Raw genomic sequence first — 11178 nt, forward strand, 5'->3', positions numbered from 1 at the left:
TGCCTTGCCATCAATAGAAAAATCTTTTGAGTTTGTTCCCTCATCTACAAGCTCCTGTGAGGCCCCTTTCCCCGTAACTCATGGCCCTCATTATTTGGCATCATCTCCTATAAACAGGATTGGAAAGATGGGAGATGGTGTCAAATAATGCTCTGTGAATGCTATGGCTCTTGGATTATTGCTTTTGACAACTCTTTGACAACTATTTCCCCATCTTCCTTGATTTTCTTTGCCCCTTAATACACACACTGAACAGTCAGTGTGGGATACTGCCCTTTAGTTTCCACTTGGCATAGATGAATTAATCTATTGATAAGACCTAATACCACACACTACCAAAATAGTCTAGTGTCTAAGTATCATTTGAAAGGAAATTTCCAAGCTTACACACAATCTTTACCCCTTTTCTATATTTCCATAGAGGACTTGAAAGTTCCTTGGTCACTCTCTTAGTCAGGGTTTGTATTCCTGAACAAAACATCATGACCAAGAAGCAAGTTGGGAAGGAAAGTGTTTATTCAGCTTACACTTCCACATTGCTGTTCATCACCAAAGGAAGTCAGGACAGGAACTCACACAAGACAGGAACTTGGAAGCAGGAGCTGATGCAGAGGCCATGGAGGGGTGCTGCTTACTGGATTGCTTTGCCTGGCTTGCCCATCTTGCTTTCTTATAACCCAGGACTACTAGCCCAGGGATGGCATCACCCACAATGGGCTGGGACCTCCATTTTTGATCACTAATTGATAAAATGCTTTACAGACAGATCTCATGGAGGCACTTCCTCAAAAGAGGCTCTTTTTTTCTGTGATAACTCCAACTTGTGTCAAGTTGACACACAAAACCAGCCAGTACAGTCACTATTAGTTTGTAGTCTTTAATAATTAGTGATTAGTGATCTGTGATTACTTTGACGTAATGATTGAAAAGTCTTTCATCTCTCAGCCCTTCCCCATTGTCTCCCATGCCACTTGAGACCATAGTACATGGTCAGGATTTGATTGCATGTCAGATGGGTCTTCATCAAGAAAAAGCTTGCCAGGTGTTGGTACCCTGAGTTGTTAGATAAAATTGATCAAACAGATCTTGTGTCAATCATTACAAAATCCAGGCATATACTTTAACAGGAAGGTTTAAAACAAAAATCTCACCTATAGCTTATGGATGCCATCATATCACAGTGTCCAAGTCTATTTAAGCACTGCAAGTCCATTGCAAATAGTACTACCCAGCTTAGCCTGCTCTTTCTGGGCATTTTAACAAATGGACTGCTTTACTTTAAAACATAAAATAAGGGAACTCAGTATCCAATGTGAAATTCCAAATGTCGGGTGTACTCTGGAAGAAATATGTCAGGCTTGCATTGGCAACTGTAATTTTGAAAAGTGTAGTGAATATCTTAAAAGAAATGTCACAACATGGGAGATGAATTTCCAAGCTGTTCTTTCTAATTTAAGTGGAAGTCGAGAGGCCCAGCATTGACCCCTGATTCGAATGCATGCTTTCCTTAATGTCCTACTTAAAGATATTGCTGGAAACCAAGCCAATACACTTCATTACAGAGGTCAGAAGGCAAATCCCTCAGAAGACATCATAAAACATATACGTTCAATGAAGCAAATGGGAAATTCCTACTGCTAACTGCTCTGAGCTTGAGCTCAAGAGAAGCAGCATATGTCCTCATCTAAATCATATGTCTATTACCAGAATTAGACTTATTTATCTCAGGTAGGTCCTAAGTTACTGCTTGGCAATATACTGTTATTTCTGTTATGTAGCATAACCTAGGCATTTGAAGATGAGATTGTTATACAAATGTTAGTGGCATTAACCTTGAATAGAGAAATATTCTCAGTAGCTGAATAGTTAGGAGTAACATCTAACCACAGTGGAGTGTCAGCAACAGTATTTCCACCCCACAAGAAATGAGAAAAAATAAGTTCCTACACAATTAGGTAGATTTGCTGCTAAATCTGTGTGTGGTTGTAGATCTCTGTCATCCCATCATTTGGATGGTAGAAGCAGTAGGATGAAAAGTTCATAATCCTGAGCCATAGATTTCTGGAGGTTAGCCTGCAGGCCATCAGACCCTGTCTCAAAAAGATCAAAACAAAGGAAAGCATGGTGAGTGAATAGAGAGTTCTGTGGCTCAGAATTATCCATAGACATTTTTTTTTATTCTAGGACAGCTTTAACCTAGTGTCATCCATTAGATGACACTATCAACAGACACATATTCTATTCCAGCTTTGGAAGCTGAAATCTGGTTAGGTCCAGGTCTGGAGGCTTCTTCTAAGCCTCTGAGGGAAGGTCTGACTCCTAGGCTTGTAGATAAGTGATCAGCATCTTCCTATGACTCTTCATATGATCTCCCCTCTTCACATGCCAGCTTCTGAGACCAACTTTGGATTAGGGTTGTCCTGATATAATCTTTGCAATCCTCTACTGTACTCATGCTTAGGGTAGACAATCTTAACCAAGAGTATTTGTGAAGGAACCACAGTGCCTTAAAGGAAAGACAGAAACAGTTTCTTCACAGAGCACATCTGTGAATCCACAGATATCTGTGGTAGAAAGACAAGATGATCCCTTCTGGGGGGCTTCCCAGAGCCTAGTGGTACTCACTGAGGTAAAAGCGTGTTGCAGTTGAGCCATCCATGGCTGGTACCATAACTCTTCACAGCCATAATTATTGATTAGCTCATATGCATTCTAAACTGATGTGAATATATCTGCCCTCTCAGGGTTTGGGGTTTGAACTTAGAATGAAAACTGAGCCAAGCTCTGCTGGCTCATTGATCTCATTGATCATCAATGAGAGGAGATGCCCTTGGCCCTGTGAAGGTTCTGTGCCCCAGTGTAGGGGAATGCCAGGGCCAATAAGTGGGAGAGGGTAGAGTGGCAGGAATAGGGAGGAGGGAGGCAACAGGGGTTTATTCTTGTTGTTTTTGTTTGTTTGTTTGTTTGTTGGAGGGGAAACTGGGAAAGAAGAAATTTACATGTAAATAAAGAAAATATCTAAAAATAAAATAAAATTAAAAAAAGAAAATATCTAATAAAAAATAAAATAAAATAAAAATTAAATGTAAATAAGCCAAGGGATAAAAAAAAGTAGACATCTACCAAGAGATATCTTGATGTGCTAGTAATGGCCTCTATACCTCTCTCCAATTATGACACAGCAGCCTTCTTTACATTCCCATTTCTAATGTGTATATTTTCTGTTTTTCCTCAAGTTGCTCAGATCTGGTCAAATCCAGTCTTAGCTCTTTTCAACCAAACCATTATCATTCTTTTACAGTATTCAATTTGTCCACTAAGGTTTTTTTAAAGATAATATTCTGATCATTAGGTAGAAATAGAACATACTGGTAAGTTCCATTTCAATACTCTCTCTCACTACAGCAGTGTCTCTCAAGGCTACACAGAGCACCATGTATTAGCTTATGGTTTCAGTAGGGCAGGGACAGAGGGCATCAACCAAATAGGATCATGCTAAACTCCAAGGCAAAGCTGAGTATAAAGATAAGCTTATATGCACAGCATGAATCCCCACAGTGACAGCACCAAATGAGTCAGCAATTGACAGAGGACAGCTGTCCTTAGGGTCTGTGTGTAGACTTATTTTCCTAGTTAGACATCACCAGAGACATGTCTCTTCTAATTCATAGGGTTCCTACTATGTGATGCCAGGTATCTAAAACTCTGTGATGTTGACTCTGTATTTGATGCTATGGAGGTCACACTTGAGCAGTGGACCCATGCTGTCTGGCCAGGAGCTGCAGGACCCCAAGCATATCAGTCAGTGCTCACCAGGGACATTTTCACCCCCATGTATCTTCAGCTCCAAGTTCCTACAGAGAATCAAGTATGCTGTAGATCCAAGCAGAAGGCTCCTGAGAGGAAAGACTCAGCTCATAAAGCTATGATCATTCGTACTTTTGTGCACAGACCTTCACAACTTAAAAAAAAATCTAGCAATTTCTCTTCAAATTAAAATATGACATTTAAAAGTAAGACATTCCCTACAATTCACTTTTAACTATTTCTTTAATTTTTGGAGGTTATAATATAATTGCACCATTTCCTTATTCCCTCTCCTCCTTCCAAGTCATCCCATATATCTCTCCTGGCTCTCTTTCAAAACTATGGCCTCTTTTTTTACTAATTGTTACATATTTATATATATATATATATATATATATATATATATATATATATATATATATGTATAAAAATATATATATATATTTCTAAATGCATATATACAACCTGATTAGTCTGTATAGTGTTACTTGTATGTATGTTTTGTATGTTTGCAGAGCTGAGTGTTTGGTATTAGATATATAGCTGACATGCTCTTTCCTGGAAGACTAATCCCTCCCTATAACCCCTCCCCCACATATACATTCTCAGTGTTCTTTGGTTGCCTGTAGCTCTTTGTTATAAAAAGGAATACAACTAATGGTTTTTAAAAATGGTGCTAGGGATAGAACCCTGGTCACATGGTGCTGGGGAATAAAGTCCTGGGTCACATGGTACCAAAGATAGAACCCTGGTCACATGGTACTAGGGATAAAATCCTGGGTCACATGGTTGCCAAGCTTATGCTATTCCTCCAAGTGGCACCATAACCCTCCTAGCCTGCATTTCTATATGATGTAACTTCAAACAGGTGCAAACTGTAGGTATGAATGTTGAGATTGTAATGATTGATAACTGACACCCTAAACTCCTCCTGAGACAAATCTATTATATCTGCCTCATACTTGAATCCCTTATTTGTGCTCCAGTAAGAAGCCCTAAATAAGATCAGTAGGTCACCAAAGCAATGAATGAATAAGTTAAATAAATAAAAGAAAGAGAGGAACATGACAATGTGATGGGACATTTTGGAATAGGGATCATTGGGAGTGGTAGGTGGGATAAAGGATGTATACTAAGATTAAAGACCAAGATATATCATTTACATGTCTGGTATGAAATAATAAAACACATTATAAAAAAGAATAAATCTAATTATGTTTAAAGAAAAGAAATTCCCTATGTACTTCAAAGTCTCTTATGGACCACCTTATTAAATTTAAAGCAAAAATGTGTATGTAAATTCAAATTTTTATTTTTTCATATTTTCCATAATAAAAGACTCTAAAGATTAAAACTATAAACAACATTAGTATATAATTGAAACCATGAAACATACTCAATGCTTCATAAAGTTTAAAGATAACAAGGTAAAACTTTATTATACATACTTAATGCTTCATAAATTTTAAGTATAATGAGGTAAATTTTTATTAGAAATGCAATTTTGAATGAACTAGCTCCTCAGAATTTTGTCATATCAAACAAGGGTTATAGTTTGCAATAGTATTTTATTTTCAAAAACCTTATAGTAAAACGCAGCATACATTTTATAGGATGAGTTGGGGACTGTCTGCATCTGGGAGTACTTTGTGATGTGACTATAAAACGGACTTTCAGTTCTGATAGAATATTGCAAGATATACCTAACAACAGCAGCAACATGAAATTCAGATATAGCTTAGTCCAAGTATCTAATCCTAATGGTCATTAGGACATTTCTGTTCCATACAATGCTATGTGATGGCAGGCATGAACAATATGGCATACAAACACTTGTGTTCCTATGTCAGAATCATGAGGCGAGGTCTCCCCTAAAAAGTTATGCCTATATAAAATGTTCTACAAGTATAGTTGACTAATTAGAATTTTATATGTATGGAGAGTTGAAATATTGTAAATCCAGAGTCAAAATACCTTGAGCTGTCTTCTTGTCCTCTTTAGAGACATTCACTAAGTACACCTGTCTGAAACAACACCTATGGCTTTCAGGTACAACATTTTGTAATGTTTTAACTAGCAGACACTTCCCATCAAGCTGTGCTGAAGCTAGGAAGACCACTGTACAGTGTCTGGGAACAGCAGTGGAACCTCAGAGCAAGTGCATTCTCCTGTAGGTCAGGGAGGGGGATTGTGACTCCTGTACCTACTTCACATCAGTTTGGAAAGGCATGACAGAGGTGGAAAGGTCACTAGCCTTGACTGTGCTTGGCAATGTTCCATCCACTCATATACAACTTAGAGTGCTTTAAAGCCTGTGTGTTAAGCTAATGCCATGTATCCCATAACTTTTATCTTAAAATACTTTAACTAATGCAGACACAAAGAGCACAGTACAGTGAGCACCTGAAGTTCGCCCTGGCTTGGCTGTCATCTGACTTGCCCTGAGACAACACTGCCTTAATGAAGGTTCCTGCGGAGCCGTCAGCAATACCTGCTGCCACCAGTGTTTCCTAAGACATTTGATGAACTGCTGCTGCACTCAGGAGCCTTAGAAACACACTCAGAGCTAATTGCAGATCAGCTCTACTTGGAGATGATGAAAAACTTAGACTCATATAGAGAAAGCGTTAGAAAGGATTTCTCCAAACTCTTATTGTCTCTTCTCTTGAGAAATCTTTGACAATCCTGATGTTTTTTTTTTTTTTAACAACAACTTTGAATATTAAATCTATTTGTTTGGAACAGAGGCTTGAAAGAACATGCAGTTGTCACGACAGCCAGAATAACAACAATATTTTTATATCAAGTTGCTATCTGCTTAAAAAAGAAGTTGATAGAAGCTTTCTGCAAAATTTTTCTATCAGTCTTGATACAGAATGACAGCCAGATCATGTTAAATTCAATCAATGGCTAGTCAGCCTGAAAATCCAAAACTTTGAGTCTAATGAAATGAGAATAATATTCATCTGGGGAAAATGTACTTCCATGCATGTGAAACATATAAACTTTAACTGTACTAAATGCAAAATGAGCTGCAGAACCTAATCGGTGCAGTTCAGCTAAGGCCATTGGATCATGAAATTTACGTTGTACTTTTACACAATCTCACTTCTGATTAAGTTACTAAAATAATTTCATTAATATTCATTAAGAACATTGCTACTGGGGCTGGAGAGATGTCTCAGTATTTAAATTGCTCTTTCAGAGGACCCAGGTTCAATTCTGATACTGAGCACCCACACGATGGCTTATCACAGTCAGTGACTTCAGTTCTAGAGAAACCAATATTTTCTACCCCCTGCTGGCACCAGGCACACTGGTGGTGTGTAGACATACATGCAGGCAAAGAATCATGAGCACATAGTTATAAAATCATTGTAAAGTGTTTCTATTTCTCATAGTTCTGCCTTCTTAAAAAACAAAACAAAACCCTCTCATTAGACCATTTGCTTCTTCTTGTAAGTGTTCTGAAAATTTCTCAGGCTTAGGGAATTATAGATTTGCTACCAAGCCTGCAGACTTGGCTAATTTGCTGTGCAGAAAACTTGTGGCTCTCATGTCTCCTGCTGGGCACCTGGCAATTTCCTGAAGCTCTCACAGCTTCACTTTTGGGTCTGTTTTCATGATTACTTTCCTGAGCTCCATTCCTACCTTTAAGCTTGTAAAGAAAATCCTTTGGGAAGAAAATGTTCCTGGTGATCACTGGTCCCTGGTGTTTCTCCTGCCCACTCTATGCCCTATGGCTCAGCAGCAAGAAACACAGTGCAGCCAACTTTTATGTTGCTCAGGGCACACAGCAGGTACTCCAGCAATACTTACTAAGTCTGCAATCTCTTTCTGGTTTCACCCATTTGTTATGGTAGCACACCCCTGGTGCTTGACAAGCAGGGGTCACATACAAAAGCAAGGATGAGTTCGTTGTCACTGTGCATGCTTGTGACCCCAGCACTTGAGGATGGAGAACTAGAGGCCAGCCAAGGCAACAAAATGAGACACTCTGAGTCAAAAAAAGGAACAGTATCAAAAGGAGAGATGCAATTAATTTCTCAAAGAATGGAATAAATTTATTTTCTCTGCTCATTCCATAAACTGCAGAGAAAAGCTCTGGGTATTATATTAAAAGCAACACTTTAATAAGGCTCCAAATGGTTGTCAGTGATTGACAGAATATCCAAGCAGGCAATAGGCACAGGAAAAGATGTTCAACCTCGTTATCAGTTAGAGGAGGGGAGTCAGTTCCCACTGTTGTCACTGCTCACTCATTGGAATGAATGGGCTGGAAACCAACACTGTAACAGCACAGTGTGTCCATGTGTCGTCAGAGAGGTCAGGACTCTCATAGGATGAGAGGAGGAATTCAAATGAGCAGCTGTAGGGGAAAAAGCAAAGCAGGTCATGCAAGCTTCTAATCCCAGAATAAGGGAGGGCGATATCAGATGATTGTTGAAGTTGTCCTCTGACCTCCAACATCACAGTAACACAGAGAGAGAGAGAGAGAGAGAGCACTAACACACATACACACATGTACATCCACATCATCCACACACTACATACATATATATATACATATATCATACATATACATACACACCACTAACATATACACATGAATGTACATCTATATTACACACACACATATATATGCATATGTATGCATATACATACATACATATATATATACATATATATATATATATATATATATATATGCGTGCAGAGAGAGAGGGAGGGAGGGAAAGAGGGGGAGAGGGAGTGAACTGAAGTTTTGACATGACTGGATAATCTGAACAGCATCCCTCCCACAAGTTTATGCCATCATAGAAGACATGAAAGTGCAAACCATGAAGTGTTGTCACTGAAATATTTCTAACAATTTCACCTTAAAAAGCCCAAACCTTGAAACATTCAGAGGTTCCTAAGCATCTGAATGATGAGACTTGTGGTAAATGTGCTCACCGTGGGCCATGACAGAGAAGAATTCTTCTGGTCAGAGCAGAGGAATTCCTGGCTGTTTGGTGAACAAAGACAATAAATAAAGCTAAATCTGAAGAGACCACTGTGCTCATAGAAACATTCTCCACTTTGTCTGAGCTTGTATCAGTAGCCCCCAACATAGTTTTGCCTACCATGGTACTTTGGGGCTACTTTGGGAAATAGTAGTGCATGATCATTCTTTATTATTTCCAACTGTTCACTGTGTGGCTAACTCATCTTAAGGTTCAAAAAGAACAACTGCGAAACCTCAAGGGAAGGCTAAGTGAGTCTGAGGAGGTCAGCAGTCAATAAACTCTAGCCGGTAACACCAGATCACATTCCGTAATCAAGGAAGATTTTTAAGTTCCGTTTAACACTGACATTTTATGAGTCTTATGACTAGGAAGTGTGCTTTTGGCAAAATTAAGTTCATAAAATTGCTCAAATGTGTCCAGATCAGGTAATTTTCTTTTGCTTGTTATGGAGTGCTGAAATACAGCAGGCAATTACCCAGGATGAGGAATGAATAATTATGTGTTTGAGATAATTTGTAATTATGTACAACTATGGGTGGGTTTAATTAATGGGTATTTAGTGCTCCTGTTTAGGGAACCTATCTGACCCACAGCATGTATTAGGATTGCCTCTGTGACTGCCTATTAGCTAGTGTCTACTTCAGTTGGTCAAAGGCCCTCATTCCCTGCTAGGTAGTTCAGTCTCTCTCCCTCAATCACCCTCCTACCTCCTCACTTGAACTATCCTTCAGTCTTGAATCAAAGTGGGAGGCTGGAAATTAACCTTACAGAAAAAAACATTCTACCAGATCTCTACTCATCCTGATACTCCCTTAGGCCCATCACTGATCCATGTGCTATGATACTATACACTGGACATCTCTAAAATGCTCCACCACTTGCTCAATCTCAACTCCATGAATTCCACTAAGATGCTGGACTGTACCCTGAGTGATCTCAAACTGACCACCATCCCAGCCCGCAGCATCTGTGGATACCCTGGCTATTGATTTTCCATATCCACAAGACACATATACTTGAGAGATATCAGCCCCCCCCCCACTTCCTACTTGGTCTACCACACAGTTAGTTTCTCCAGCATCTTTCCTCCATTGGGCTGTTTCAGAGCACGTTTTCTGAATTTGTCCTGAGTACTTGAAGAATGTTGCTTACTAATGGCAGTGCCTGGGTTGTTAGTGTAGACCTCTCCACCTCATCTCCATGCTGGGTCTTGATGGGTAGGTACCTCAGGAGACAAGGGCTTGGAAATTTTAGAATAGGACAGTGCCTATAAATGGACATTCAGAAACTTTAATAAAATTAATTTTGCTAAGCAGAAAATGTGGGGCTCAGAAAACTTAGAGGAGGTGCTTGCTTCAGCAGCATAAATACTAAAATTTTCCAATTTCCAGACACAATGATAAAGAGAAGATTAGCATGGCCCCTGAACAAGGATGACATACAAATTTGTGAAGTATTCCATATTTTTAAGATACCATAGAAAACATTGACACAACAGTCAAAGAAAATGCAAAATGCAAAAAGTTCCTGACCCAAAACATCCAGGAAATCCAGGACACAATGAGAAGACCAAACCTAAGGAAAATAGGAATAGAAGAGAGTGAAGACCCCCCCAACTAAAGGGCCAGTAAGTATCTTCAACAAAATTATAGAAGAAAACTTCCCTAACCTAAAGAAAGAGATACCCATGAACATACAAGAAGCCTATAGAACTCCAAATAGACTGGACCAGAAAAGAAATTCCTCCCACCACATAATAGTCAAAACACCAAATGCACAAAACAAAGAAAGAATACTAAAAGCAGTAAAAGAAAAAGGTCAAGTAACATATGAAGGCAGGCCTATCAGAATTATACTAGACTTCTCACCAGAAAACTAGATCCTGGGCAGGTGTCACACAGACCTTAAGAGAACACAAATGCCAGCCCAGACTACTATACCCAGTAAAACTCTCAATTACCATAGATGGAGAAACCAAAGTATTTCATGACAAAAACAAATTCACACAATATATTTCCACAAATCCAGCCCTTCAAAGGGTAATAAATGGAAAACTTCAACATAAGAGGGGAACTACATCTCTGAAAAAGCACAAATGTAATCTTCCAACAAAACTAAAAGAAGATAGCCACATGAACAGAATTCCAACTCTAACAACAAAACTAACAGGAAGCAAGAATTACTTTTCCTTAATTTCTATTAATATCAATGGACTCAATTCCCCAATAAAAAGACATAGAATATCAGACTGGGTACATAAACAGGACCCAACATTTTGTTGCATACAGGAAACCCACCTCAGTGACAAAGACAGACACTACCTCAGAATAAAAGGCTGGAAAACAATCCTCCAAGCCAATGG

General features: G+C 38.9%; 1 non-coding gene across 1 annotated transcript; it reads left to right on the top strand.

The window, feature by feature from the left end:
• The first annotated feature begins 10180 nt into the window (after positions 1-10180).
• Positions 10181-10284, top strand: LOC116084068. The gene has a single exon (XR_004116030.1). It is a non-coding gene; the product is annotated as a U6 spliceosomal RNA (small nuclear RNA).
• Positions 10285-11178: the final 894 nt, after the last annotated feature.

This window comes from Mastomys coucha, unplaced genomic scaffold, assembly GCF_008632895.1.
Source record: "Mastomys coucha isolate ucsf_1 unplaced genomic scaffold, UCSF_Mcou_1 pScaffold8, whole genome shotgun sequence".
NCBI classification, from domain to species: Eukaryota; Metazoa; Chordata; class Mammalia; order Rodentia; family Muridae; genus Mastomys; species Mastomys coucha.